The sequence below is a fragment of the Cavia porcellus genome, unplaced genomic scaffold, assembly GCF_034190915.1.
Source record: "Cavia porcellus strain 051 isolate PalLab524CR breed Dunkin Hartley unplaced genomic scaffold, mCavPor4.1 scaffold_13, whole genome shotgun sequence".
In the NCBI taxonomy this organism is placed as follows: domain Eukaryota; kingdom Metazoa; phylum Chordata; class Mammalia; order Rodentia; family Caviidae; genus Cavia; species Cavia porcellus.
Genome location: NW_026947496.1, coordinates 46,249,984 through 46,277,930, shown reverse-complemented (window position 1 = coordinate 46,277,930; position 27,947 = coordinate 46,249,984). Strand labels below are relative to the sequence as shown.

Below are 27,947 nucleotides of genomic sequence, written 5' to 3'. Positions count from 1 at the left end.
AACCTACCCCTCTATCGCCTATCTCCTTCCCCACCCCCAATCCTCTCCCCAGGAAATGAGGCTGAATTTCAGCATTTTTGCTTTCTCCGGTTGAACCTGGATCCATTTGCTCGATGTAGAGGCGCCAATCTGTTGCCTAGGTCCCTTGGCTACGTTTCAAGGGTGAAGGGATAAGACAGAGCACAGAGCAGCGGTGATGGTTTGGGATCCTAGTGAGGTGGGCCCTCCTAGAAAACGGCTTCCCATCGCTTTGATTGGGATCGGTCACTGCAGCACGACCCGAGCCTCCAGATGCAGTGCAGAGATGGCACGCGGCCCCCAGGAGCCCCACTCCTCTCACAGAGCTGTGTGATACAGCTAGGCAAAGCCAAGAGATCATGGGTGGGCGAACAGTCCGGCCACCGCACAAAAAACCAAAGATCCTGGTAATTCCGAAAGCGAAACTGCGAGCAGGTCTCCAGAAGTTTGGGAACGGTCTCCCAGGCTCCCCATCTCAGGACTACTGGACACTGCAAATGGCATCAACAGTGGCAATGACCCTCGCTCCCCATACCTACCATCCGAGTGTCCCGGGACCTCCTTCCGTTTTTTGTTTTTGTTTTTTTCACTTAAAAGTCCCCACCCCCACCCCGACCGCTGAAGCGCCTAAAGACCCTTCGGTACTGAGACGGTGGTCAGCTGGGCTCCGGCACTGTATCAATTCCAAGGAAAACTTAGGCCCTGCGAGAATCCTGTGGAATGTCCTTTGTAATCGCCTGAATACAGTCCTGGCTTCCACGGCATAGCTCGGTGCAGAATAGTGGGTTTCAGTGCGCTGGAGTGAATTGTACCTTTGTCAGCATCGACGTCAGGAGGGCGAGGGGAGGGGTTCGCTGCTGAAACCGCAGTTTACCAGAACAGAGCCATTTTAGGCTGGTCGGCACCTCTGCGGAGCCTTGGAAAGAGCAGTCCCCGAGGACTCACCGGGCTGAGGCGGGAAGGGCGGGGAGGTGCCGCGCGCTCCACACCCAGAGGCTAAACGCGTCTCTGTCCGCGCGTCGCGGATCACTCTGCCTCGCCGATCGCTAGGTCTCGCCGCTGGGATGGTAGGGAAAGCCAGTCGCTGTGTCTCCCACCGAGGTGCCACTCTAGTTCCCACCCATCCGAATCCACGAGGGGCCCCGCCCCTCTGACAGCAAGGCACCAGTTTAAATGACTTATAGAACCTCCACTGAGTCCCTGCAAACGCTGGAGACCACGTTGCTGTGGTAACTACAAACCTGGGTAACACTATTTTTTAGCTGTCATTTTTTAAATGTCTTCCAGTTTCTAGTCGCCGTGTGGTCTGATTCGCGGGCCCAGAAAAGTCACTGAGACCTGAGTTAGCTGAGCCCGGGGGTCGCTCACGACCGCATCGTGGGCCCGTCCCCTCTCAGGGTCTTTCACGCTAACACCACGGAGCGGTCTCAGCTGGGCGACTGCATCCTGGACACGGGCGACCCCTGTCGGGGACCCCTGTTTCCAGCTAAGGCACGTTCTCGCATTCCGGATGGTTTTTCTCTGAGCTAGTGTTAAGCCTGCTTTTCCTAAGGCTCCCCTTATGGGCACCCTTTATTGTTTCCAAATTCCACCTCGGGGCCGGATGCTGGCCTGACCCGGGCACTCCGTCACCCACAGACTCCCCAAGACTGCGCACCCGCCCAGGATAAAGAAAGACACCTCAGACACAGCCCTTCGGTTCTCCACCCAAGCGCAGGATCAAGGAGTGGCCCCTCCACCCCCCTCCCCCAGCGCTTTCCCTAAAGCCCTACTCTGAGAAACCCTAAAACAACAAAAGCAACTCCCCATCTATACCCTCCATCTTTCGGCTGAGCTCCGCGCGCCCCTACCCTTCAGCCCCTGTGCTCTCATCCTCCCAGCGTTTTGGCGTGGCCCCCAACCTTGCACCCCAACGTGGCGCGAAGGGAAGAAGCACTAAATCCAGCACTCAAAATCCCACTGACGTCTGCAGCCGGACTGCACCCCATTACCTTAGACTACGAGTCCTCGCTCCACTTATTCCGGGCTTTACTTGCACGGAATACGGTGGAGAGAGAGAGAGAGAGAGAGAGAGAGAGCTCACCTAGAAAGCCAAAATAAATCATACCCTCTGCCCTCCTGTATTTTTGCACCACGTGTCAACAGTTTGTTACGTCAAATCGTGATAAGGTGTCGACTCCAAGACGCACACATATTCGGGGTGGCTCTCTTTTAGCACACCCCCACCTAGTAAATGTACACGCTTGCATGTGCTGTACACAGAACCACAGGCACACGGGACAATCGCGCTTCCATGTTCTAGTCCCGGCCGGAGGCACCCGTCCAACCCTCTACCCTCTAGCAGCGGACTCGACACAGATTCTAACCACGGAAAAAACTAGGGCGGCAAGTTCCCTTTCTTTTTTCCCACTTAATTCGCTAAAGCGATTCCCGGGGTAACCAAAGAGAGTTGAAACTAAGGTGTGGCCACTTCGGTTGGGTTTTTTCCCACCACAAAACCTTTATTTTCAGTTTTTAAAAGCCACCTAGCCCGCCATATTGAAACTGGCACGGTGTCTAAAGACTCCTTCCCCGCCGTTGTACCGCTTCGAAGAAAACACAAGTACGGAAGGGGCTCTGGACGTGCGTTCGGCCACTACGAAGCAACCACTTCCCATTCCCGGGACTCCCCCATCCCCAGCTGATCCCTTCCAGCCATCCCGGATCAAAATCAATAAATACATCCCGCAGTTCCTACGTTGCTTTTTTGAAGGATTTCAGCGAGACACACACACACGCTCGCGCGCGCGCACGCACGCACATTAAAAAATAAACTCCAAAGCCTGAGCAGGTTAGTAATCTCGAAAGGAAATCGGAGGCAAGTAGACAACAGGAAAGCCCCAGATGACAGGATATTACTTTAAGGGGGATTTTAAAAGCGAACAAATAGATCATCTTTGCGGGAGCACACTCCGAAACTACTACTGGCGATTTCATTTCAGCTACACAGGCAAATGTTTTAAAGGGAGCGACACCAGACGTCTCAGAGATTTCTGACCCCCTTACTGGTCTCCAATCCCCCCTCCTCACCACGTTCTCCCCAACCCCCACTCCAAACACACCCCAGAAGGAAACCCCAGCCCGGAGGAGACGCGAGAGCGCAGGGTAGGTAGCTGCACAGCTAAAATGAGTGCACAAATGAGGGAGGGGGCTGGCTGCACCGAAGGAGGAGGACACTTTGCAACTCCAGACGGACTCCCCGCACGGCGGGGCTTTTCAGAGACCGAAGACTCGGAAGAAGAGAACAGAGGAAGCAAAAATGACAACCCAGAGCTCGGAGAGGAGTTTGGGGTTTCGCTCAAGTGCTGTCGCTTTCTTCCCCAGCCCTTCTCTTGGGCTCTTCTCCTCTTTCTTCCCCCAGCCCCCACCTCCACCCCAGGGTTGATCGGACTTCCCTTTTTCTTTTCTTTTTTTCTTTTTTTTTTTTTTTTTTTTTTTTTTTCTAAACTGGAAAAAAGACGCTGACCCGCGCATTCAACCTGCGGGCCGGAGGTCTGTCCACGGCCCGGGGACAGCGGTCGGCGCGGCGTCCTACCTGACGAAGTTCGTCCCGCCTCAGCGTGGACCCCGGCCCCGGGCGTCTCCGGAGCGGGCGCCGGCCTCGCTTGCTCGCCCGCCCGCCCTCACCGCCCTCTCTCCCTCGCTCCCCGGCTCCTAGCCCGCCGCCTCCCTCGCGCGCCCGCTCCAGTCCTCCAGCTCCCACTACAGCCTCATTCCAATATGGCATCCTGTCTGTGCGCATGCCCAGCACTCTTTTTTAAGATTTTTTTTTTTTTCCTCCGGCGCAGCTAACTCCTTCAACGACCTTTTCCAGCGCTTGCAAAATGCCTCAAGCCAATTAGCCCGCAGTTCGTGGTCTACTCTTCGCTCTGCCCTAGTCGCGACATCCCGCCCCCACTCCTGTGCACTCAGACATCCCCAAGCAGGCAGAGTCTAAGCCACGCGGCCCCCTCCGACTCGCTCCTCTTCCTCGTTTCCTTTAGGTCCCTTCACATACGATCTGTAGAAAGTTCACATCGCAAGCGTTTCACACACCCATCAGCAGCGAGCACTGGGCAAAGTCCCCATTTCCTCGGCAGCTGTTTGTTTCTTGGTTGGTAATCGCTCTGTGGACCAAACGCATAAAGTTGCGCTTTATCCGCTAGAAATCCTTCCAAAGGGAGAGAAATTCAACCCTCGGCTCCGCCCGTTCTGCCCCACCCTGCTTTTAAATTGAGCCTGTTCTTGGAGATTCGAGCGTTTCCCTGCCCAGTGGGGAGGACCCAAGGGGTCCAAGAGTGGTTTCCCAGGACATTGTGCCCCAAAGGGCAGGAAATTAAGTTGAGGCTTCCCGGGAGGGAGATCGGTCAGCTTCTGGTAACAAGGCGCGCCACGCGTGTCGTGGGGCACCTGGCCAGGACTGGTTCTGGTCGGGCAGGGAAAAAAATTCCTGACCCAGCAGGAGAAAAACGTTGCCGTCGGTGCTCGATCGTGCGCACCGGAGACGGCGCAGCTCCGAGCAGGGTCGGCCGTCTGCGAGGCCCGTGGGTACTTAGTTCCAGAGTTTGGGGGCAGACGACAGAAGAACTCCCAGAGTCCTGGGTTCAAGGGCTGGGCAGCGCCCAGATAAAACGTCCTCGTGCAGAAAAGCTGCGACCCCGGGACCGGTTAGGAAGAAGGCTTCTCCTTTACTAGGGTCCAGCTAGTATAACTGGATTGTATTGTCCTGGGAATACCGAACGGACACGTTGGTTTAGGGTTTTTGCTCTGTTGCCATCGAGGATAAAACTTCCCTAATTTCCTAATTCTGTATGCACCCCTTTCTTTTAAACACCTCTCGCCATAACCACATCCTTCCCCGGGCCCTAGTGCGCTTCCGAGGCTCCAGCGAGTTACCACCCCTCCTTGCCCCTTCTGGCCCTCAAGTGGAACCCGCAAAGAAGAGAGTGCTCCGAGGGGTTGGGGGTCGGCCAGTTTAAAGAGAGGGCGAAAGGATGACCGCGCGGGATAGAGGTTGACGGCCCGGCCCGAGCTTATCTAAAGAGTCACCGAAGGATGTGCCTGAGAAGACTCCGGCCACACCGCGAGCTGGGGAGGACCCAGCCACAGAAACAATCAGCGAGTCTTGGAGATTCAGGGCGGCCAGTGGCGGCCACAGCGCACCGCTTAGGAAATCTCATTTCCTTCTCTCTTGGAGACTGCTTTAAGAGAGCTTGAAGCTCCTTCCCCCAGGCCGGTCCTTCCTCCACAAGACTTCGGAGCTACCTGACACCTAGAAAAGCAAAGCTACAATGGTCACTCGCTGGGCTTCACGATTTCAACTCAATCCGAGTCTGCGAACCATTGCAGCTCCCCGGGTTCAACTCTTTGGGTCATCAAATCACAGTCCTGAGCTCTGTCCTTGAAGCTCACTGAAGGCAAAGACTCTTCAGATCAACTGCATCCGGCCCCTGCACATTAACCCTCCCACCTGCACGCTAGAGCTGCCTCCTTCAGACCCCAAGGCAGTTCCAGGTGAATCCGGTGGACAGACTTCGCTCGCAGGAATCCAGAGTGTGGATTCTAAACACTCTGCTGGCTCTGGCCCCAGGTCTCAAGCAATCGTCACCTATTCTTGCCCCTGTAACACACAGTGGGCCAGCAAGAAGGGAAAGGAGAGGGAGACAGTGCCATTCTTGAAGGATTTAATCGCGTGGGATCCCGCACACCCGCCTCAGAAACTGAGGTCACCACCTTATGCACCGCGGAAGCGCAGAGAGCGCAGCGAATGAATGGCCCCGAGTGCAGACCCCTCCTCCACTCCCGGGGCCGCCAGCCCGTGGTGCCCCGGGCTGCGTCACTCCCGCTAGCGTCCCAGTGCGTCCCAGTGCGTCCCAGACCGCCATCAGCCCCGCTCCCTGCGCCCCTCAGGACTTCCGGGCCGCCCGTTTGGAGTGAGATCGTGTTTTCCGTCTCCTCTAGCTGTGCGACGTGAGTTGCAACCAGCCATTTTGCGGTATCCAATATTGTTTATCAGTTTTAAGCCATTGTGATGCATAGAGAGTTATTTCAACAAATGTTTTAAAAAGCCTAATCTCAAACTCCGTGTATACATTATCTTATCTGATTGCCCCAATGTAGTTGAGTAGTGCTTTATGTCTCTCTCTACCTTTGCTCTTGGATCTAGAAAGGGTTGTAGAGGAGCGGCATTTTTGTTTTTACTTATCGTGATTAAGAAATAAAATCACGAACCAGATGTTCTCATTGTTACCATAAAGCATCGTAATGTATTCTTTTGTGACATGTCTCAGAGTTCAGCCTACCTCTACTTTTGGGCTGCTTTTTGCACGTGACTTTTTGAACGTTCCTTGGCTTTTTTTTTTTTTTTTTTTTTCCTTCCAACCTCCCTCCATTCTCCTTTATCCAAGGATGCTAATGAAAATTGGTGAGGAGCTTCCAAGTGGCAATTAAAGTGGCCACTTCATCCCACTCCAATACCTCCCAACTTTCATTTTTATTTCTGAGCCAGATTATTTAGAGATACAGGTATCCAGATGTGAGATCCACCCTAATCAATTAAAAATGGTGGGAAGAAAACCAATTTACTCTGCTAAGTATAAAAGCACTGGTGAACACGGAATACTTTTTCAAAGTAAAGAAAGTATACTGCACTTCAACTCAGAGAAAGTTAGCTATGTAAGTCCCATGATTAACCCAAGATTTCTATGTTGTTAATATTTACTAAAAATTTCTCCCTCCCCTAATAAGCCCTTGATCATGCCAACTAACTGTGGATGGTATTACATTACTAAACTGTGGGTAAGCATGAATTTCATTACTGTTTTACTGCAGCTACACAGAGTGGGTTTCTTCAAAGGAACGTCAGAATTTTTTTTAGATAAATAATGCTAAATTATACAAAATGTTCAAATTATTTTTGCTTAAGTATAAAATATTCACACGCTATGCCATTTGATGACACAAAACAAATAAGAGGCTTAACAGTTGAAAAGATTCATATTCTGTGTATTCCTAAAATTCATGAAAACTTGCAGAAAAGTTGAAAATTGTATGCATAATTATTTTGCTTATGTTAACAGATTTATTTGAATTTTATTGTCGCCATACTAAGAAAAAAAATTTAATGTTATACTTATTCATGTTTAAATTACCACTTCACATTGAGAAAAAAGGATCTCCTCAGGATGAGCCATTATCACAAATATTCTTTTTAATATGAAGATTTTCTATAGCATAGTACCTTCTCACAAAAGCAGGAGAGGCAGAGGTCACAGCCAAATAGTTAATGAATTTGCACAATTCTCTCTTTACTGGAGGCTGTAAGCCAAAATTTGTTTTCTCCTAGGCTGCATAAGATAATATTTTTTCAACAACTTCCTAAATTCACCCGGAGTAAATATCATTTTTTCACTTTTTTCCTCCTGTGTCTTACTCTCAGTTAAAGCACTTGGCCAATGCATTGGGGACTCAAATGACTTCAGTCATTGATATGTGACCTCGGTAAGCCCAGTGGCCTATCTGATTAATTTTCCCACTGGGTAAAATGAAAGGATAGGACTAGGTCTTCTGTAAAATCTTCTAAGACTCTAAAGGGTGCTTAGCAATCTGCCACACCCATAGCCACAAATAACTTTCTAGAATATTCTAGCACCATCTCTGTCAGTTTGGTTTTGCAAAAACATATACTATGGGATCACAAAGAAGAAAGCAAAATCAACCTGTAGAGGAAAGACCTGCAGAGGAAAGATGTTAATGTCTCCTTGCCCTGCTGTGCTATAGTAGAGGTGTTGTTGAGGTCATATTTGCCCTTTTGTTTGAATTACTGATGTGCTTTTGCATTTATTGCAGGGATTTTACCTTGTCCCTAAACATCCAAGGCTGATGTGACAGAATCTATGAGATTCTGAGAAAAGCCTAGTGAGACATGACTGACTGCTATGGCTAAAAGGTTCTTAATGAATCTACCATGGTGATGTGTGGTGATCCACAAAAACATAGTCATCTCACAGAGCACTCTCATACATTTCCAGAAATTTCAGAAATTCACTATTGCTCTCACTTCTTATATATTCTGGAAGACTTCTCAAGATTCCTTAACAGTAATAGGAAAAAAATAACAGTGTTTAGAGCATATAAAAATGTATTATGTCTGAAGTGTCCGAGGACATTTATACAAAAAGCTGAGGTGATTTGCTTGGAAGTAACTTCTTGCTCCACAAAAAGAGAAACAGAAATCCTGATAAAAATGACACCCAACTCTTGTGGCTACTGGGTTGTACCTCTACAGTAACGCATACCTCACTCTTACTTTTTTTAAGGTATAATACTTCATGTTTTACAGTCTCATGGCCAGCCCTTTGGCAGCATGCACCAGTAATCCCCAAACTGAGAAGCTAAAGTAAAATCACAAATTTGAGAACCTAGAAATTTAGCAACTTGGCAAGAACTTGTCTCAAAACATAAAATTAAAAAGGACTGGGGATTTAGCTTAGTGCAAAAGTCCTTGGCTTAATCCTGTCATGGTTTGTATCTAGATGTCCCCACAGAGCCTCTGCAGTCATAGGGGGTTTTTTGGAGATGGCTGAATCTAAAGTATGCAATTGATTTATAGTGCAATGCTAGGGTTAAGGGTGCTGGGATTAAGGGTGAGTGACTGCTGGATCACTCTACTGATTGGATTAGCACTGCCCTAATCCTGGTAGCCTGAATACAATATAAGGAACAGAAACAGGCTCCTGTGGCTCTCTCTTGATGCTTTTGCTGTGTTCTGCTGCCATGAACTGTTTCTCCTCTGATGCTTCTCTGCCAAGGCTTCCTGCCTTGGACCCAGTTGATTATAGACTGATACACCTACAAACTGTGAGCTACATAAACCTTTGACTTTAGATGTCAGGTATTTTATCTCACCAAGAGAAAATTAACTAGAACAAATCTCTAGTACCAAAAAAGAAAAAAAAAGTCTGAATTCTGACCCACTGTTATTATTTCTGGAATTTCTGTTATAGTACCATGTGCTTCTTATGCAGCTGGTGTTATCTAGGGCCATTTGTATGGTCTAACCCAACCCCTTTATGACCAAGGGTATCTACTGGGAAAACTTACACACACACAAATACAGGTCAAGCATGTGGTTTGTGACCCTAGAACAACATTTCCTCTGTCTGTGATAACTGTCCTAAATGGCATTAAATTTAGCACAGTGCCAATGTATGAGTCTTACTGGACTCAACATAAAATAGACATCACATTAAAACAAGAAACAAAAATCTTGTATGAAAAAGTGATTTTCAGTTTTGAGGCACTGTACAATCCAGCTTTATTATAACTTTGAAATCCCCAACCTATCTGTTTTCACTGCATGTCACTTTAATTATCTTACTATAGAATGAATATTATCATGATCAAAAAAAATCTTACTGGATCATTAAAGATTGCTTTGTAGTGCCATCTACTGGAATCAAATATTGACTTACTTTCAAGTGTTTTGTTTAGGTTTTATTGTGTTTTTAATGGAAAGAACATTGGGGAATCCAAAGGAAAAATTCGGTTCTTAAAGTATTTGATTAGAACTGATGCCTTAGAAGCTCTAGTTATACATAAACTGAAATATATTCCTGTCTAATCATCCACTCTTTTAATGTTAGACATAAACAGAAGTTGCATGTCTGAAAAGTGAAGTTGCCTCCATTTTAAATTAATTAAACTAACATTTAATAGACTGTTATGATTTTTTCTTTATTCTCTTAAAGATTGATTATTTTGTTTACATCTGTGAGGGCCTATGACATGGATCTCGTGATAAATTTTTGAAGGTTTTAACTTTGTTTTCATACCTTTGGTTTTATACCATGAAAGATTTTTTTAAGTTTCCCCACAACAATTACCTTCATTTTTTTTGGTGATCAGATCAATTTCTTGAAGAGATAAATGTTTTAAAAGTAAGTATAGCAGAAAATGAACTGGTGAGAGCAAAAATAAATCTTAACTTCAATTATTCATTCAGGAAATATTTACTGAGGAGTTTTATGTGCCAGATTTAGTTCTATGACTTCAAATGCAGTAAGCAAAACAAAACCATGCTTAATGCTTATATTTTATCAAGGGAAGGTGAATGATAAACACAGGAATATATAATGTGTCCTGTGTAAGTTAACACAACAGAAAAGAGTAAAGCAAGAGAAAGCACAAAAAGTGACCATGAGAAGGGCAAGGAGCAATGACATTTACGTGGGCGGGGTCTGGAAAATGACATTTGGACAAAGTGCTCCCCACAAGAGAAATCAGAAAGTACAAAGCCTTTAGGGCATCTTGACTCCATTTTTCAAAATATGTAGAAAACATAGTTACAAACACTCCAAGTAAACAATACAATACAGTGACTTACTAAAGGCAAACTTACTGAGAATTAATGAAAAAGTTAACATTTACTGAGCCCATATTCTGTGGCAAACATTCTTCCAAGGGCTAAAGACATGCAAGTATTAATTTATTTAACCCCACAGCAAGTCTAAATGTGAGCAGTAGTATTGTCCCTGCTTCGTGGATTAAAAACAAACAAGCAGAAAACCAGAATGATTAAGCAACCTACACAGCCAATAAGTATTGAAGGCAAAATTTGAACTCAGACAACCTGACTCTAGTTCCTGGGCTTTTCTTCCCTAAACTGCACTTGAGAATAGAGATCCCAGAGCCCAAAGATAGTGTGTGGAATGAAACAGTGAAGGAACTTGATTCATTTGGCATTAGCAGAAAGATTAAAATGAAGGACAACCAGGGTCAAGTTTATGAGGATCAACAAAACAATTTTTTTAAGAATTGATAGATTAAATTGTGACTATAATCTTAATAGAATAAGCTCTGATAATAGAAGTGATGCACTTAGCATGTGACCAATGCAACAGCAATACAAAACTGAAGTCTTTTGCTGTCATATATCATACCAGACTCACTACTAAGCGTCGATGTGCATGTGTCTTAATTAATTTTTAGAAAATCCTGTGTGGTAGTTACTTTTGAATCCATTTTACAGGTAAAGAAACCATCACTTGGAGAATTTAAGTAATTGCTTAGGATATCCAGCTACTACTGAGTGACAGATCCATTACATTATATGCCACATGTGTATTCTAGTAGTCACGTTTAAGAGCCAAAATAGTTTACATTGACTGAACTCTGAACTACCTTAAGGCACCACTAAGAGCTAGCAGTTATTCTTTGGCCAAATTCACCAGAAGCTGATAAAAGCCCCTGTTCCTTCTGACTCCACATCTGCCCTGTAGACTATGCATTAAAATGGTAAGAACCTTTGTGTGGAGGTCAGAGGGCATGTGCTTAAATTCAGCTTTGGCATCATTAATCTCTCTCTCTCTCTCTCTCTTTTCCTCGTCCTCTTTCTTCCCTTCCTCAGTTTCCCCAGAGTAAAAATGGGACTAAAAAGACCTAGCCCTTTTAATTCCATCCTGAGGAACTGGGAAAATTCGATTTTTTTTTCAAAGAGATCGCAAGACTAGCATATGACAAACTTAAAAATTGTTACCTGTTCCAACTCCCCCCGCCTCTCATCTGTATATGTTCGAAGAAACATTATTCATAAAATTCAGTACAAGCTTATACTTTTGAATTTATGCTTAATAATCATCTATTGAATAACTGAATCAGATCATGTCATGAATTTCTTTTCCACATTACCATGGTCTTATATCCTAGATGGTTCCTTCAGTAACCTTGTCCTTTTTTTACTCTCTTCTCTTTTTATTTTTTCCATTGTGCTTTTACTCAGTGGCTTCATCTTCCTGAAAATTCAAATAGAATATTCCAAAACAAGAACATGTCAAACAACTGACTTGTATTATATTAAGAGACCTTCAGTTATAGTCTACTGAATGAAAACAAACCCCTCATGCATATCAACTCCACTTATTACTTTTATGAAGCTTAATCTTTATCAGTCCCTAAAAGTATAATTTTAATGTCCAGCTGGTAAAAGCAAATGTTGGCACTAATATCATCTTCATAAATGCATTGTTTTAAATTCACATGAACTAGACAGCTATAGAATAATACAGTAAGGAGTAGTTGGAAATACAAAGAATGAAAAGACTTGTATTCAAATCCCAGTGGTATTCCTAAGTAGAGTAACAATTTGTGACATGGACATAATACCAATTACTTCATGAGATTGAGAGAAATTAAGGGGATAGAACATGCCTAGGGACTAGTGCCAAACTTTGACTTATACAATTCAAAAGCATTTTCTTTACTCTCTCTTTTTGGTTTAACAAATCAACTAAAATTCCAATTCTAGCCCAAATTAAAGTGAAATAAAACCATAGAAACAGACTGCCTTGAAATTCAGAAATGGAGCAGGCTAATAAATGTCCCAAAAATCAAATTTAATTTTGATTCATGTGGATTTTGGTAAATAACTGTTTTTCCTGAGTGAGTACTTGACTAAGTGTCACTATTACAGATGGTTACCTCAGTCTCTTCCTATCTCCGGCATGCTACAAGGCAATGCTATAATCCAGGGCTTTTTGAGGTTCTGTCGGCTTTATTCCAGTTATTGTGTTAGGCACCATTTGCTTTCATGTTTATGCTCTTGCTTCGAATTGCTCTGAGAGAACCAAGCTATGAAAATTTCAGTATGGCTGACATTGCTTGGGAGTTGAGTCTTTTGGTGATGTACTTTTAATTTCTGAAAAAGAAAAGGCAGGAGCAGGAGGAAGAGAAAGAAAAAATTGTAAACCCAGAGAATTCTTTGAGACAGAAATGTCATCATGATTTTTTATTCTTGATTCTAAGCAGTATAAGTCTTAATGTTGAATGACCCAATATTTTCCAAATTAAAAAAAAAATACCAAGTGCTTTTTCTTTATTCCCCTTGTCAGTTTAGAGAAAATATTTAGCAAATGTGCATGTTTTTGCCTTTTTTCTTTGCAGTGCTAAGATTGAACCTAGGGCCTTACATAGACTAAGCAAATGCTGTACCACTGAGCTACACCTGTTGCTAGTTTTGATTTTGAGACAGGGTCTCCTTAAGCTGCCTCGGCTGGTTTTAAACTTGTAATCTGCCTTAGCCTCTCAACTACCTGGGATTACAGGCATGTGCCACCACACCCAGCTTTGAACACATTTTTTAAGATTGAAAAAATATATATCTAGAAAATAGAGCATGAAAAAATAAAAATTAAAAATAGAAGATGCGTTTGATACTTAACATAGTAATTCATTTACAGATCGAACTCAATGAACATTAGCAGGATCAGTCTGGCTTTGGCACTGACTGGAATGTAAACTGTATCCTGGTACCTCCTTACCCCATTCTGTAAATGAGTGTGATATGATCGTGTGCACACTTTTGGAAAGATTGTTTGTAAGTCCTTACAGGTCTATTTTTTTTTTCTTTCTTTTAGCTTCTGGGAAGAAGAGTGACAAAGCAGATTTTGTTTTTTAAAAACAAAAGTTATTTACATAGCTTCTGAGTGACCTGTAGGCTCCACACACCCATTGTTTGCACTCTTGGGTTTATTTACTTTATGTTACATCTCTCTGGGAGGGGGAGTCATCCCGCCTTCGGGAAGAAGCCCCAACAATAGACTACTGATACTTTTCAGGAAAAAAAAAAAAGCAAAAAACTATTTTTATCAATTGAATTTTAGTGACATAATAGTCTGAGGGATGCTAAGGCCTGAGGGGTATTCCCACACAGGAGATTGCTGGGAGGGCAGAAACCAGGATTTTTCTCACAGTCAGCTACTCAGCAGCCCTTTGGCAGCTTCAGTGATTTCCATTTGGACCATTAATATTGTGTCCTCTCTCTCCATCTTTCTCTCTGCCTCTTCTTCTGTTTCTCTGTCTCTGTCTCTCTTTCTGTGTCTCTGTCTCTCTGCCTCTGTCTCTGTCTCTATTGCTGTCTCTCCCTCCCCCATCCCAGGATTTGAACTCAGGTCAATCATACTGAGCTACCACATAAGCCCTTTTTTATCTTTCTTCTGAAAGTGTCTCACTAATAAGCTGCCTTGCTTGGCTAGAACGTATAGTCCTCCTGCCTCAGCCTTGCAGATTACAAGGATTACAGGTCTGCACCACCATGCCTGGCTCATGACCCTTTTGAGATTTGCATTGGGATGACACTTGCTAATATACCAGCAGCTGTATCACAAAGCATCCTCAATTATGTCACTTTTAGAAATAAAATGCCCACCTTGACCAACACACTGGAACAGTGGACAACACTCTAGGACAACACTCCCAGGCATGGTGGGACTCTATTACACCAAAAATATAACATGTACTACTGCATTCTTCCTAGAGTAGAAGAGGAAGAAAAATCTTTCATACTTCTTCATATTTTTTTAAATTGTGGGATTCTTTAACTCTCATTCATCTTCAGTGTAATGGCCTCATGTCTAGAATTTTAATGATAGGACACATGCAGTCAGGGATGGGAGTGGGAGCAGGGATGAACCTTACAGTTTATCATAGAAGTCCATTCATTCATTCTTTAAACACAGCTATCCCTTTAGACCCTAGCAAGGAACAAATAAATGGGTCTAAGCCTACCACTGCATTCTTCCCTCTCCAGCAAGTGTGAGCCTGTAGTTCAGGGCATGGGCACTATTAGAGTTACTTTTAAGACAACCTGGCTGGACTTTAGTGCTCAAATATTTGGTGAACCATTATTTTGGATCCTTCTGTGAAGACGTTTTTTGAATGAAATTAATATTTAAACCAATGGACTTTAACCAGTGTAGATCAACCATGCTTAATGTGGAAAGCCTCACCAATCAGATGAGGGCTTCAACAGACTTTCAAAGACTGTCCTCTCCCAAGCCAGAAAAAGTGTGGACTGATGCTGCAGTTCCATACCAGTTTCTAAGTTGCTGGCTGCTCTGTAGACTTGGGACCTATGCAACAGAATTCCATAATCAAGAGTGCTGGGGTATAGCTCAGTGGTAGAGCACTCGCCTAGCATAGGCACTTGCCAGTACTGCAAAAGAGATTTGTTTTGAAAAGCAGAACTTAGAACAGTGCTGAGCCAGTAACAGGGGCACACACACACACACACACTCACACACACACACACACACCTTGACTCCGTTTCTCCATAGAGCCCCAATACCAGCAGCTGTAAGGGATAATTATCCTCTAGTTCTTTGGTGCCTATACATAGTCCCTTGCCCGCTTCTCTGTTCCCCCATTCCAGGCCCACACTGCTCTGTGCTTGTTTCTCCTGCATTGCAGAAGGGATATGGAGAACAAAGCAGAAGCTAGGAAAAGCTGAAATAACTGAGGTTCAGTGACATAGGTCTTAGGTGCCACCACCATAATTGGCCAGTTTTGACCAAGTGTCAACATGAACTTTCCTGGGGCCAGTGCCATCAAACAGAGTGAATTTTTGGAATGGTTTGTAGCCCACATCATTCTAGTTTTCTGCTCTGGTAATTCTTCATGTCATATTATCATATCATATTTTATTATTAATCTCTAAACACATATACACACACCATATAAATGGTCATACATATAAGACTAATATTTTTACAAATTGCCACATCTGTGACAATTATATTTTAGTAACAATTTCCTATTTTACTTAGCACATTCTAGCCTAGCGTCAATAAACAGAGAGCAATGTCCTAGTCAGTAAATGCTGCAGAGTGTTTTTGGCCCCATCATTAAAATACACCCTCAGTTTCACCTCTTGACCATTGCTCCTTCCTGGACCAAGCCACCAAGCACATCAAAACTGTAATACTTTAAACTGTATACGATGAGAGATGCTGGTCAGAGCTCAGAAGACTAGAATGCTAATGGAAATGCATCTGGTAAAGACTAGGCTCAAAGAGGCTTCAGTCAAGAACAAGGAACTGCATTGGCTGTTGGACTCCAGACCATGTTTTATCTTTTGGCAGGAATTTTGTCTGCATTTTTGTCATGTTCAGAGACTTTGTCTGAGACTGAGAGGAAAGGCAGTGGACTAAGTAATCTTGTGAAAGAAATTTCAAGGCAGTATAATACTGAAGTGATGGCATGGCTACAGTGGGGGGGGGAGGCAAAGAGTCCTGCAGAATGACTTGGTGAGTTGTGAGTTTGGCAAGAAATATAGCTTCAATAAAGCTTTTCACTGCAAAGATAGAGCAGAGAAGAAAGAAAATGCAAAAAAATAAGATAACAGAAAAGACTGCTTGAGGACATCACAAAAACCAGCAGTTCTTCAGCCTTTGAAGCCTCAAAATTGCAAAAGCAAAAGACTATTTTTGAGAAGAGAGCCCCCAGAGCACCATGTTCCAGAATGACAGCATCCCAGGAAAGTTTTCTCTTGGGATTTAGTTCATGAGAATTTCACCTTTACAGCAAGAGAGAAGGAAGCTAGGCTACTTCTCCAGTTGTTGGAGACCTTGGTGTCATCCACATGGAGCTGGTTTTAGATGTTTACAAAATATAAAAGCTATGGAGTCAGGAGGGCTTCCACCCAGATTTCAGAAGAAGGCCTGGAGGCCAGGCAGTGTGAATCTGAGAGCGCAGTTTGTGAAGCCAGAGGTGCAGTGGAGACCAAGAAAGCTAGAGAAGACAGGAACATGGACTGTCTGAGGAAAGAAGCAAGGAGTGAGAAAACCCAGCTAAAGAGACGGTCCTGGAGTTACAACAATTGGCAGTGTAGTAAGGGGATATCTACAGAAGCCTTTTGTAGTTCATATCTTGCCACAGATTTCCAGGAATGCTGGACATGGAACTACAGGACTTAATGTTTGCTTTGCAAATTTCAGACTTGCTTTGAACCTGTTCCTGTCAATCCCTCATTTGTACCTTTTGGACTGGTGATGTTTATCTTGGAAGTGTTTAATTCTCTTGTCATTTGTACAAGAGCTCATAGCTAAGAGTTTTCCTTAAATCTCAGAGGAGACTTAAGACTTGGTTTTTTCAGCAGTCCTGAAACTATTAGGATGTTGGCAACTCTTGGAGATAGACTAAACATCTTTTGCATAAAGAGTTGCACAAGAGTCTTCTAGGACCAGGTCTGACATGTTATGGCTTGTATCTAGATGTACCCTAAAGCTTCATGCACTCACAGGTGAGACTTTTCAGAACTGGATGGATCTGGGATATGTGATGCTGGGATTAAGAATTTCATGCTTGGATTAAGGATTTCATGCTAGGATTAAGGGTGCCATAGGGTAGGTAACCTAAATGGAATATAAGGGAGAGAAAGAAGGATAGTGCTGTTGCTCCTGCTACTTCACTCCTTTGCTGCCTTCTTCCTACCTTACCGTGCCACGGACTGTGTCTCTGCAGTGCCACTTTGCCATGCAACTCTGCCTTGGAGCCAGCTAACTATGAACTGAAAATATACAATGAGCTGTGGTAAACCTTTTCTCCTTTAACTTTGTCAAGTATTTCAGAAATGAGAAAAATAGCTAAAACACCCCTAAAACAAGTCTGGCATACAGTAGATTCTTACTCAATATTTATTGAACAAAAGATAAAAGAAATTCTATGAACAAAATCTGTCTCTGAGTATAACTGAAAGGAAAGTGTCTTATGTCTATAATAGATTTCATGAGATCTGTACTTGTACATGAAGCAGGAACAAGTTCAAATGCCACACATCTTCTAAAGTCAGTAAGAATAAAAGAGTGTTTGTTATAGTTTTAAAAGGCTCTTGCACATGAGTTTGTGAAAACTATCAGCTCTCTTGTAGCTCACCACTTTGTCTTATGAAGAAATGACCCACAATTGTTGGATCCTTGCCATTGATTCTAAAAAGAACCTGGAGGCCACAGCTTCAAATTGTCTTTCTTTTTCCACTGAAGTTTCCACATATCAAAAAAAAAGCCTGAAGGCACTTTTTGTTCACAAACTTTTTCTCACTCTCTTTTTAAAACAGATTTCCAAGTAGATTTTAGGCATTATCCAAGCTTTATCTCGTTAGTTAATTTAACAGTTCTCTCTAAAGGGGGCTTGTAATGTCCCATTTATACTCCAGCACTCATAGACAGTGGACCTTTTAAGAAGTCATTAGTTCTCCTCAGGACTGACAGGTGTGGGAGGCTGGAAAGAGCTGAGGTAGTTGTTGGGTGTTAGCTCAGTAGAGTTTCCTAGGGACTCTACTTGGTTAGGTACAAGGAGTCCTCTAAGCTTAGCTATCTAAAGAGCTATTCTGATCCCCTTCATATTTCTGCACAGCTCAGCTACAGGAGGTATTTCAATTACTGCACCACTTAGTAAAGCAAAAATCCTAACTGAAAGAAACATTGCAAATGTAAATAGCAAGAAATTAGCTTCCCATTGCATTCAGATGTAAGTACCCCAGCACACATCTCAGTATTGCTCCAGTGGAAGCCATGTTTCTTCTCTTATTTTGATGTAAGCATAACTAAAGGGAAATTGGAGCATGGACTACTCCAAAGGTAACTGCTAAATAGATTAGTAAAGTGTAATAATGCAAACCTCTCTGTTCGCTAATGATTGTCTTTAGTATTCTGTGTGATCATAAATTGAACTTACCTGGTATAATGCAAGTAACATTGAACTACAGTGTAGGTTTACATTCTACATCCTCTTCAGGCTTTCATCAGCTATATGATCTTGAGTGAGTGACTGAATCTCATTCAGTCTAAATTTCCTCATGCTAAAAAAGAGAAAAAGAGAAAAAAAATGACTAAAATTACCATCATGTCTTATAACTCCTATTTTTCATTTCTATCCTCTAAGTACAAACTGTCATCTGGCCTTCTAAATCTAAAGAGCTGTTCTGATCTCCTTCAGATTCTACCCACTTATCATTAAAATAAATATTAACTACATTAGTTAATATAACTACTGGTTATAATATAAGTCTACTAGCAGACAACTCGAGAGCTGCTATAAAGATCAAGCAAGGACTTTTCCTTTGGAAAGCAGAGAAACAAAAGCAAATCGAATCAGGACTGTTCTACCATAGTTTACTGCCAAGACTCCACTTCCCTTCTTTCCATTTCCCTACCTGACAGACTAATGAGCATGAACACCTCGCACCCTTTCCAGTTATGGGAAGAAGGCGCAACATTGCCTTTGTTACTACAGAGCAACAAATGGGCTTCTCTCCCGATGCGGGGCTTATTCCTTTACTCACACTGTGGCTTTTTTAAATTTCAGCTTTGCCTGCATATCTTGGCCCAGCAGTTGACCCTCTCATAGACTAAAAAAACAAGACAGTTACATAAGTATGCATGAATAATGTTTTCATCGTAGAACTCTTGAAAATACTCAGCTACGGGGGTTAAATCAACTAAAAAGATACAGACAATAGAATATAATATAGGCTTTAAAAATTATGTCCTACATTTTACTTGACATGAAAGATATTTTTGAAAACATTGTATACATTATGATCTAATTTTTCTAAACAATATATTTCTGTACACACATGGAAGATAGATTCTAGAATCAGGAAGCATGAAAATGTTCAGTGCATGGTAGTATAATGAGTAATTTCATTTTCTACTTTATAAATTTCTATAGGGTATAATGTAGATAATATATATGGTACAAAATTTAAAGAATAAAAAAAGATGAACAATAATAATTAAGGTTCCTCTTACACAGTCCCTTCCAGAAAGTAATTATTACCTCTGTCTTTCTAAACTTCCTCATAATCTCTGCTTTCCCATATAATCAGGAAAACAATAACATTAGCTTCATATTGAAAAAAGAGTTTTAGGAAGATTAAAATTAAATTTAGGAGTAATATGCTTATGTGGATTTTCTTCTTTATTTTGCCTTAGAGCAGCAGACAGAAGTATCCTAGATATCACCCACCTGCATGGTAGGTAATCTACTTTCTTTATTACATTGTATTTATTTAAATACATCTTCTTCTTCACCGTAAGACTGCACATTTTTTGAGAGCAGTATTGCTGCTACACAATTTTATGTTTTCCACAAGTGCCTATATGAAATACGATAAATTAAAATTTAACTTCTATACCTATAATTTATCAAGATTTTATAAATTGCAAGATTTTAGTAATATTAAGGATTATCATGACAAATAAAAATTTATACACAGAAAGCAGGAAATTTGTTCTGTAAAAAAAAATAAGTGAAGATGGCCTCAAATAAGATGTTAACAGTTGGCTCTCCAACTGTAATGTGAGCAAATCTCCACACTGTGCTCACTGTGCACCAAAGCCATTTCCTACAGTGTGATGGGAGTGGCTTTATGTTCTTAACTTTCCCAAGGTCATCACATGGGATGAGGGCTGAGCCAGGCTTGAGACCCAGAGCTTAGTAAATCAGTGCTTTTCAACTGAGTATTTTATAGCAGATGAATAAACATAGCTCAGTGCTTTAATAAAGAATGTAGTGTCACCGTTGTGGTTATGACTAAGGTAATTGTCTTAACATCACCAGCAGATATGAATGCTAGAACTCTCAGCTCTCCCTCTGGAGATGTCTACCACATTCTCTCACCTGAACGCTGTGAGAGCTGCCTCATTGGCAGGTGAAAAAGTACAGTCAAGAAAGAGAGAGGAAATATAGTGAATATTTGTCATTTAATTGGGTGTCAAGTGAGTATTTAAGACCATTAAAAGGTATCAAGGGGAATGTGGCTGAAGATTGAGGTCACTGTATAAATGCCTGGGTCTGTAGTCTTCAAATGACGTGAAATGAATTTATTCTTTCCCACACTTGTGATTTTACTAAAGGTCAACTATGCCCAGCAGCAGATAGGCATTCTGAGGAGACACTGTAAATAACTAAAGCAAAACCTAAACTGGGCCTTTTTCAACATGGTGAAGGATGTTGGGATTAAGAAATTGTGATCTAATCCCCGTGAACAGTTCAAGCAATGTGTGATGAAAACAGGAATCCTTGGGTATGTAAAGAAGTATCCTACAGAGATCAAGGGAAATGTGTCATTGAGTTTTCCCGAAAAGTTCCCAGGTCAGCATCATTGGCCTCCTTTAGAGCCAGGAAGAAATACTGATTCTCAGGTCCCACACCTGTGACCTCCTGAATTCAGTCTCACATTTTAAGAAGATTCCAGAATGGCTCAAAGGGAAGTCAGAATTTGAGAAACACTGATCTAGTTTAATCCCTTTGTTTTAGAGCTGAAAAAAACAGTGCAGGAAAGGAACTACATTCATTTAGTTTGATACATACAAGATGAAAATCTAAATGGGTATCTCTCACTGGACCAATACAATACCATTTTACACACTGGACTGTACATTGTCCTCCAATTTTGTGGCTATAACTGGAAGTTAAAGGTGATGTTGAAGTGGTGAGTAATTTCAGATTCTACATAATCCACTGAACTCTGTAATTAGCCAACCTGATCCCTTCTTGGGGATTTCTTGGGCAAAGCATATTTCCCTAGAGAGGGGAATTTTCCTAACATTAACTCCCCAGTATATTCCCAGGCCTCAGGTGCAACTACAACAAAAAAAATTTTAAACTGTCTTCTTCATGATAGGATAATTATTTCCATATTTAAAACGTAATCCTCTTCTAAAAATATGACTGCTAAATACAACATCTTAACTGTACACTATGATTATCCATCATTTCAATTTCTCAATTGATTGAGAAACTGTTTCAAATCAGGTAGGTATTTATTAGAATTTTTTTCTTTTTGCCTTTCAAAAGAAAGAAGCATTTATATTTCCATCCATGGGAGAGATCAAGCATGATTAATCTCAATTCTAAAGTCTCAAGTAGAGCCAATGATTAATTTGTATTTAAGAACATATGTAAGAGGGTTCCTGATGCTTAGAAACAGTAGCACTATACAATAATTAGTCTGGAAATTATAATATTTAGTAGTTTATATCGAGGTTGGATGATTTAAAAATTGTACTAAAATTCTACTAGCTCAAATTCCAGATTGTGTAGGAGAATTCTATTGAATCACCCACAGCGTATAACAGTATATATCCATCTCTTTCTCAGTGCATTCCCATCTGTGTGAAAGATCCAACTGGTGTTTTCTGATCTCTCAATTTGCATTCAGCACTTTCACTGCCACAGCAATGTTTACTTTTTTTCTTTTTTCCCCCTTTCTCCCCTTCCTTCCACCACCAGCACTCAAGATTGAACTCAGAACCTTTGCCTGAGCTACATCCCCAGTCCTTTGTCTATTATTTATTTTTGAGATAGGTTCTGGCTAAGTTGCTAAGTTGCCCAGGTTAGGCTCAAATTTGAGATCTTTCTGCTTCAGCCCTCCTTCCTCCTGTCCCAATGCTAGGATTATAGTTGTGTGTCACAACATCCAGCTGTCCTTTACTTCTTTAATTGGTCATGAGTTTCCAGTTTCTAAAAATGGATGATCATCATTGCTATTTATTTCAAAGAAACTTTTTATTGCTCATACGACTTACTGTTTGAAAATTTCTAATTTCTAGTGACTAATAATGATTGACATTATTGGGGAGGAGGCAAAGCCTGAGACATTGCCAGGCCATGTGGACCTACCTGAACACAAAATTTTCTAATGGGGGATCTACATGAGTCTACGTTGAAGGATACGTGCACACTGTGTAGGAAATCAGCATTGGAACCAGAGTCACAGCCCAGAGCAGAACTGTCAGGGTTGTCACCAAAAGGATTCTTTGGCTTCTGTTATTTTTTATTTAACAAGAAATTTGCTATTGCCCAATGCTTCAGGAAGGTTGGATGCCCTGTACACAAAGTGAAATGTATTTTTTTGAATGCCAATTTATCTTATCAGTAAGTTAGCAAAGCACAAGTGGAGTAAAGGGGGAGAAGTTCCATCTAAACTGAAATGAAACAGATAATCACATATGAAATGTTCTGCTTTCAAGGAGGGAAAGGGTGATGGAGAGAGGAATTCAACATACCTTCTTCAACTGTGTGGCTACTGAAATCTGTAAGGGAGGATACAACACAGTTGTCCCAGTAGTAATTAAGCATCAGTTATGGCACGACGAGAGACACACAAAAAATGAAAGTTATAAAAAGGTTTGGGAAAAGTAGTAGAAACCTCACCTTTTAGGTCTCGATTAAACTGTTCTCATTTCATAGAGTCTCTGGGATTGTATTTGATTTAAAGTTTTAACAATATGAGTATCAGCAGCCTTGCTGATGGCATAGAGCCTGAATCCCTCAGGACTTCATCCACATCCACTTAATATCCCTTCATCACCGTGTTATAGTCTGTCTGATGACATATGGCTTTCTCAAGATAATTATAACCCCTTGGTTTTTTTTATCCTTCAAACTTCCATAATGTTTCAAATTTCTAGTCTTTGCTTTTTTATCTCAGAAGGCTTACCATTTTCCCTCTGAAAGAAGAGTTCCTGTGTAAAGAGAAGTTAACTTTCCTTACAGATGCTAATTAATTCTTTCTCCAGGAAATGCCTCTCTCTGCTGTACATCCTTGGGAAACTGAGGCAAAAAGCTGCATATTGAATTGATATTTAAATGTGGCACCACAGCTTGAATTATTAACCAGCACATAAAATTCCTCATGTTCTCTTCAGAAAGAAATTGTATTCTGAATTTGAAGTAAATAACATTGATCAAAAAATCTGAAGGCCTGTATAATTTCACTTTGCTGATATATAAACCTGAAGAACAGTTTATTCTTAATGAAAATTTAAACACTAAGACTTACAGTAAAATTCATATTGCCAAGATTTTATTACCGTGTACATAACCACACACAGCAGGACTTTTAGTATCCCAGTATGAGGTGTTATTTGAAATCATTAAAACTAAACTGCACCTGTCAAAATAAATCAACCAATACATTTAGTGATTCAGAATCTATTTCTTTTTATCTTTTCTATGCATTCATTAATTCTTAATACTTTCCCCCATCATTGCTGCTTAATTTCCAAGGACTCTTGTCCTATAAAAATAGCATATTAAAATGAAATTGGGTATTTAATGCACAATTTTATCTTTAGTTTCATCTGGGCCAGGCTTTGTCACACAGGTTGAGCTTCTAGGGTTGCTATATAGTTTCCCGCCTATAAAATGTTTTTACAGCTTTATGCTGTAAAAGTCAATCCCGTTGACAAATCTTGGCTGTTGCCTTTAAATATGTCTGATTTAACATGCTTCTGATTAACAATAGAGTTTCCTGATGTTGTCAAAATAAGTAAAGTATTAAATGCCTTTCTAGAAAAGACTGTTTTTAAAGGAGAGATTAAGTAAACAAGCCATTCCTGCTGGTAAAATAATTGATTATGTTGTTGACTATTTAATATTATGTTTAGGCAGAACTCCCTAGGGACAGTTTATTACATTAGCATAAACAAAGAGAGAAGGGTGGTACTCCTCAGGGAAGCAGATGAAGAGAGAGGCTGATGTTTGTGTTTGAAAGGAAAACAAATTCTTTCTCTTGTTGAAGTGAGGAATGGATCTCCTGAAAACTACACGCACTAACTGAGTGTTACAGGCTTACCCCTGCTATATTAAAGAAAAGGACCTAAGTGTTTTATAAATAACTCTCAGAATTCTTAGATGAATCGTGCAATTGTGAAAATATTTTGATTAATAAAATTCAAAATCCTAAATCCAACAGACCTAAATCTGGCTGTTTTTCTCCCTTATTTTGCTTCATTAATAGCCCAGGGTTTTTTTTTTCCTTATTCTGGTGATACTTGGGGAAATCTATTAACCTGTGTTTCATGGATTCCTTTGGTCAGAGCTCCAAGAGAAATCAATCTGCTCTTCCAAGGGTCCTTGGTGAATTAGGCAGAAGATGTCCAGAAAGATCGTAGGCTGGTCACTTTATGGAATTATGCTACTATCTGTGTGGGAAGGAAACTGGTCACTTTATGCTACTGTCTGCCATGGGAAGGTTCTGTGAACTTCGAGTATATGTTTTCATTTTGGGATTCAGAAACGTTTGTTTCTCTTCCATTGGATTTTCAAAGAAGAAAGCAGATATGTTAAAATCTACAGTGTTCTTCTTGTCCATTTGTGAAAGCAAACAGTGAAGCCTTCCTTCATCAATACCCCCCTACGTATGGGAGGTAGTTATTACTTACCTTTTTAGAGTCAGAGGAGCAAACTGAATGAGGTTTAGTCATTCCTTCAAGGCTGAACAGCTAGCAAAATGTGCAAAGATAAACTTGCATGTTGTTGATGGAAAGGCCCAGGGTATTTCTGAGTGCAAAAGATGCCAACCGTGAAAACAGACTGAAGCCCTGTGTCCACATACTCTTTTTCTGTGATACCCAGGGGGCAAGACTGGCTCTGAGGAACAATTGAGGAGGAAGGCTAAATGGCAGGACCTCCAGAAGTGCCAGGAGCCAGCCTGCTGGCAGTCCTCACCCTACTATTCCACTTGCTCAACATTCTGCTCAGTCCATCACCTAACATTTATTGACTACACCATGGCCATCTTAATTCCACCCATTTTTTAGGGGAAATAGCTGGCTGAATAAAAGCATCAATGATCATCTCAACCTAAGAGCCTACACTTACTAACATGTAAATAAATTTATAATTACTTGCAATTTAGTAACTTATAAATGAATATAAGTGTTGGGGAAAGAAGAACAGCGGGTAAAAGGATCAATATTAATTTCTCTTCAGATGTGTAACTGTACAGGTTTTTAATGTAAAGTAATGGAAAGTCAGGCACTGCTTTTCTATTCTTCATTTTTGATATATTTTTGATCATTATATATTTGTCAATAGAAGTGTTTTCTCAAATGGTAACTCCTAACTGCTACTGTACCATCTTAATTGTAATCACATGCATAGGAGTAACTTTTCTACCACCATGGTTCAAAGCACCTTCAGTCAGAATTGCCGTAACAGATCCAACCAGTACATGACTTCTGCGCTTTATTGGCCTAGTTTTAAAAGCAGAAATTTTAGCATCAGAATAGCTTGTATCTGTATATTAATTATGTAGGTAACTGGCAGAATGCACAAATTCAGGTTTCAAATTCTGAGTCCAAAACTAGCTACGTGACCTTATCAATCTTTTTTAAAAACTCTTTTGGGCTTTCCTTTTCTCACTGAGCTGGAGAAGTATCACGCTGGTCATTTGCACAGCTGAGCAAGGCCAACCAGCAGTGGCACATGCTGGGCATTCCCTGGTTAGGAGCCAGATGGAGTGAGAGAGGGAAAGGGGACAAAGTGAAACCAGGGATGAAAATTGAGATGAGAGAAGAGCATATTGAATAATCTGAGAAAGGCCTATTGTGTAGCTGGGAAGACACTGTAAATGTCAAAACCACACGGCAAGATATTTTCCAGAAGACAAGCTTTACGAGAAATAAAGGGCCAGTTGGGAGAACGAAAGGAGGTAATATGAAGGAATCACATCTGGAGTTTATGGCAGACTCACCCAACTCTTCCTTCCTTTTTTTCTTCCCCTCTCTTTACCTTTTAACTTCTATTTAAAATAGATCAGTTGCTCATAAAGTTACTAAAAATCCATCTGACCCAACTGCATTGCTTTCGAATGATGAGTCATTAAATCAGTGATATTTCTAGATGGATATTCTAAATCCAAATGCTGCCAGATGTCCCTTCTATTCAGAATGACTTGGTGTTCATTTATGCACATTTTGCGATTTTGAAAAAAGTAATCTCATCTATAATGATTTATTCAAGAATAGAAATCAAAGAGAGGTTAACGTTTTGACTCAGGAAGTCAATCTTGTAAGGAAATGGATGTTTAAGTAATTTTGAAGACCTACCACATTATCTGAGGCTCGGTTTCTATCATGAAAAAGCAGAATTAAGTCACATGTTTGAAGTTGACTCCAACAGTATTTCTTATCCTATTTTCACGTACATACAATCATTTGCATCAATGTCATGGTACAGATTTTCTAACTTTAATCCGCTTCTAGTATAGTAAATCTCCCAAGACACAAAATTATTTCTCTTAGAAATGGGCACCAAATTTCTTATTAATTTCACTACTAATAAACAGTTCCCAATTAGATTAGCTTTTTCCATTGCCTCAGGAAAAGGTAGACTCTGAAGGATAGCTCACTACACGTCCACACTGGCAGTGTAGCAGAAAATGCACCGCCCCCCAGCCAGTATACTTCAGTTTCTTAGTTGTGCAGGCAATAGTTCCTGCTGTAGTTCTGGTTGTTCCTGTCTCTTAGAATTGGCTGGTTACTGTGATGCATAACTGGTCACTATGATGCACATTGTATAAACCAATCCCAATTGGCAAGCCATTCTACCTCTATACTTCCTGCTTACTTACTTCATAGAAGCCCTAGACCACCAGAGATTAAAGTCTGATATTCTGACAATGATCCCGATCAGTGCCTGTTGACATAAATATGCCTTCAAATTCTGAGTGTTGTCTCAGTGTTTCTGCATGCCATTACAGCAGACTCAAAATGTTTTTCAGTAGCCCCTTGGTCACAAAAGTGGGAATGGCCAGGTATTTCCCATGTCTTCCAAGGCATACCACTTTCAGAACATGAGTCCAGGACCTCACATATACTATGTATGCTGGAAAGATGTGAGAAATCAAAGATGGCAGGTATGACCTCTAAATCAAGTTCTGGAATGTATTAATGACTTCAGTTTGCTAGTCATCCAGTCTACAAAATGGGGACAATATCATGAACCAAACAGAATGTTAGGAGATAAAGATAGCATAACACAGAGTGTTATGAGGTTAGGATAGCACGTAAAAATCCATATTATTGGACTGTAGCAATAGTTCAATGGTAGAACATGTGTTCAGTATGCTTGAGGACCCCATCTTGAACATCACCAAAAAAAAAGAAGAGGAAAAACATGCATATTATATAATAGCCACCTAATAACTAGTGGGTATAGAGATAGGAGATGATCTCCATGAAGCCTATATTATGATCCAGGTACTGCAAGAAGTATTTTACACAGCTTCTTTTTTTGTTCCTCTTAACGAGTATTGTCATACCCATTTGGCTAACTGGGAAATGGAC

At 41.3% G+C, this 27,947-nt stretch overlaps 1 protein-coding gene across 5 annotated transcripts in view; it reads right to left on the bottom strand.

Moving 5' to 3' along the window:
- Positions 1-27,947, bottom strand: part of Sfmbt2 (Scm like with four mbt domains 2) — a 295,751-nt gene that overhangs the window by 213,363 nt on the left and 54,441 nt on the right. For 3 of the 5 annotated variants that reach the window (XM_063260159.1, XM_063260158.1, XM_063260160.1), the window contains 3 exons: positions 18,544-18,667; positions 12,514-12,730; positions 11,725-11,828 (listed from right to left, as the gene is read on the bottom strand). The gene's annotated coding sequence lies outside the window, so the exon portion shown is untranslated. Of the gene's footprint in view, positions 1-3,592; positions 3,778-4,092; positions 4,231-11,724; positions 11,829-12,513; positions 12,731-18,543; positions 18,668-27,947 lie in introns of those variants that run through there. The other 2 variants (XM_013156498.3, XM_003473417.5) reach the window with 2 other exon arrangements.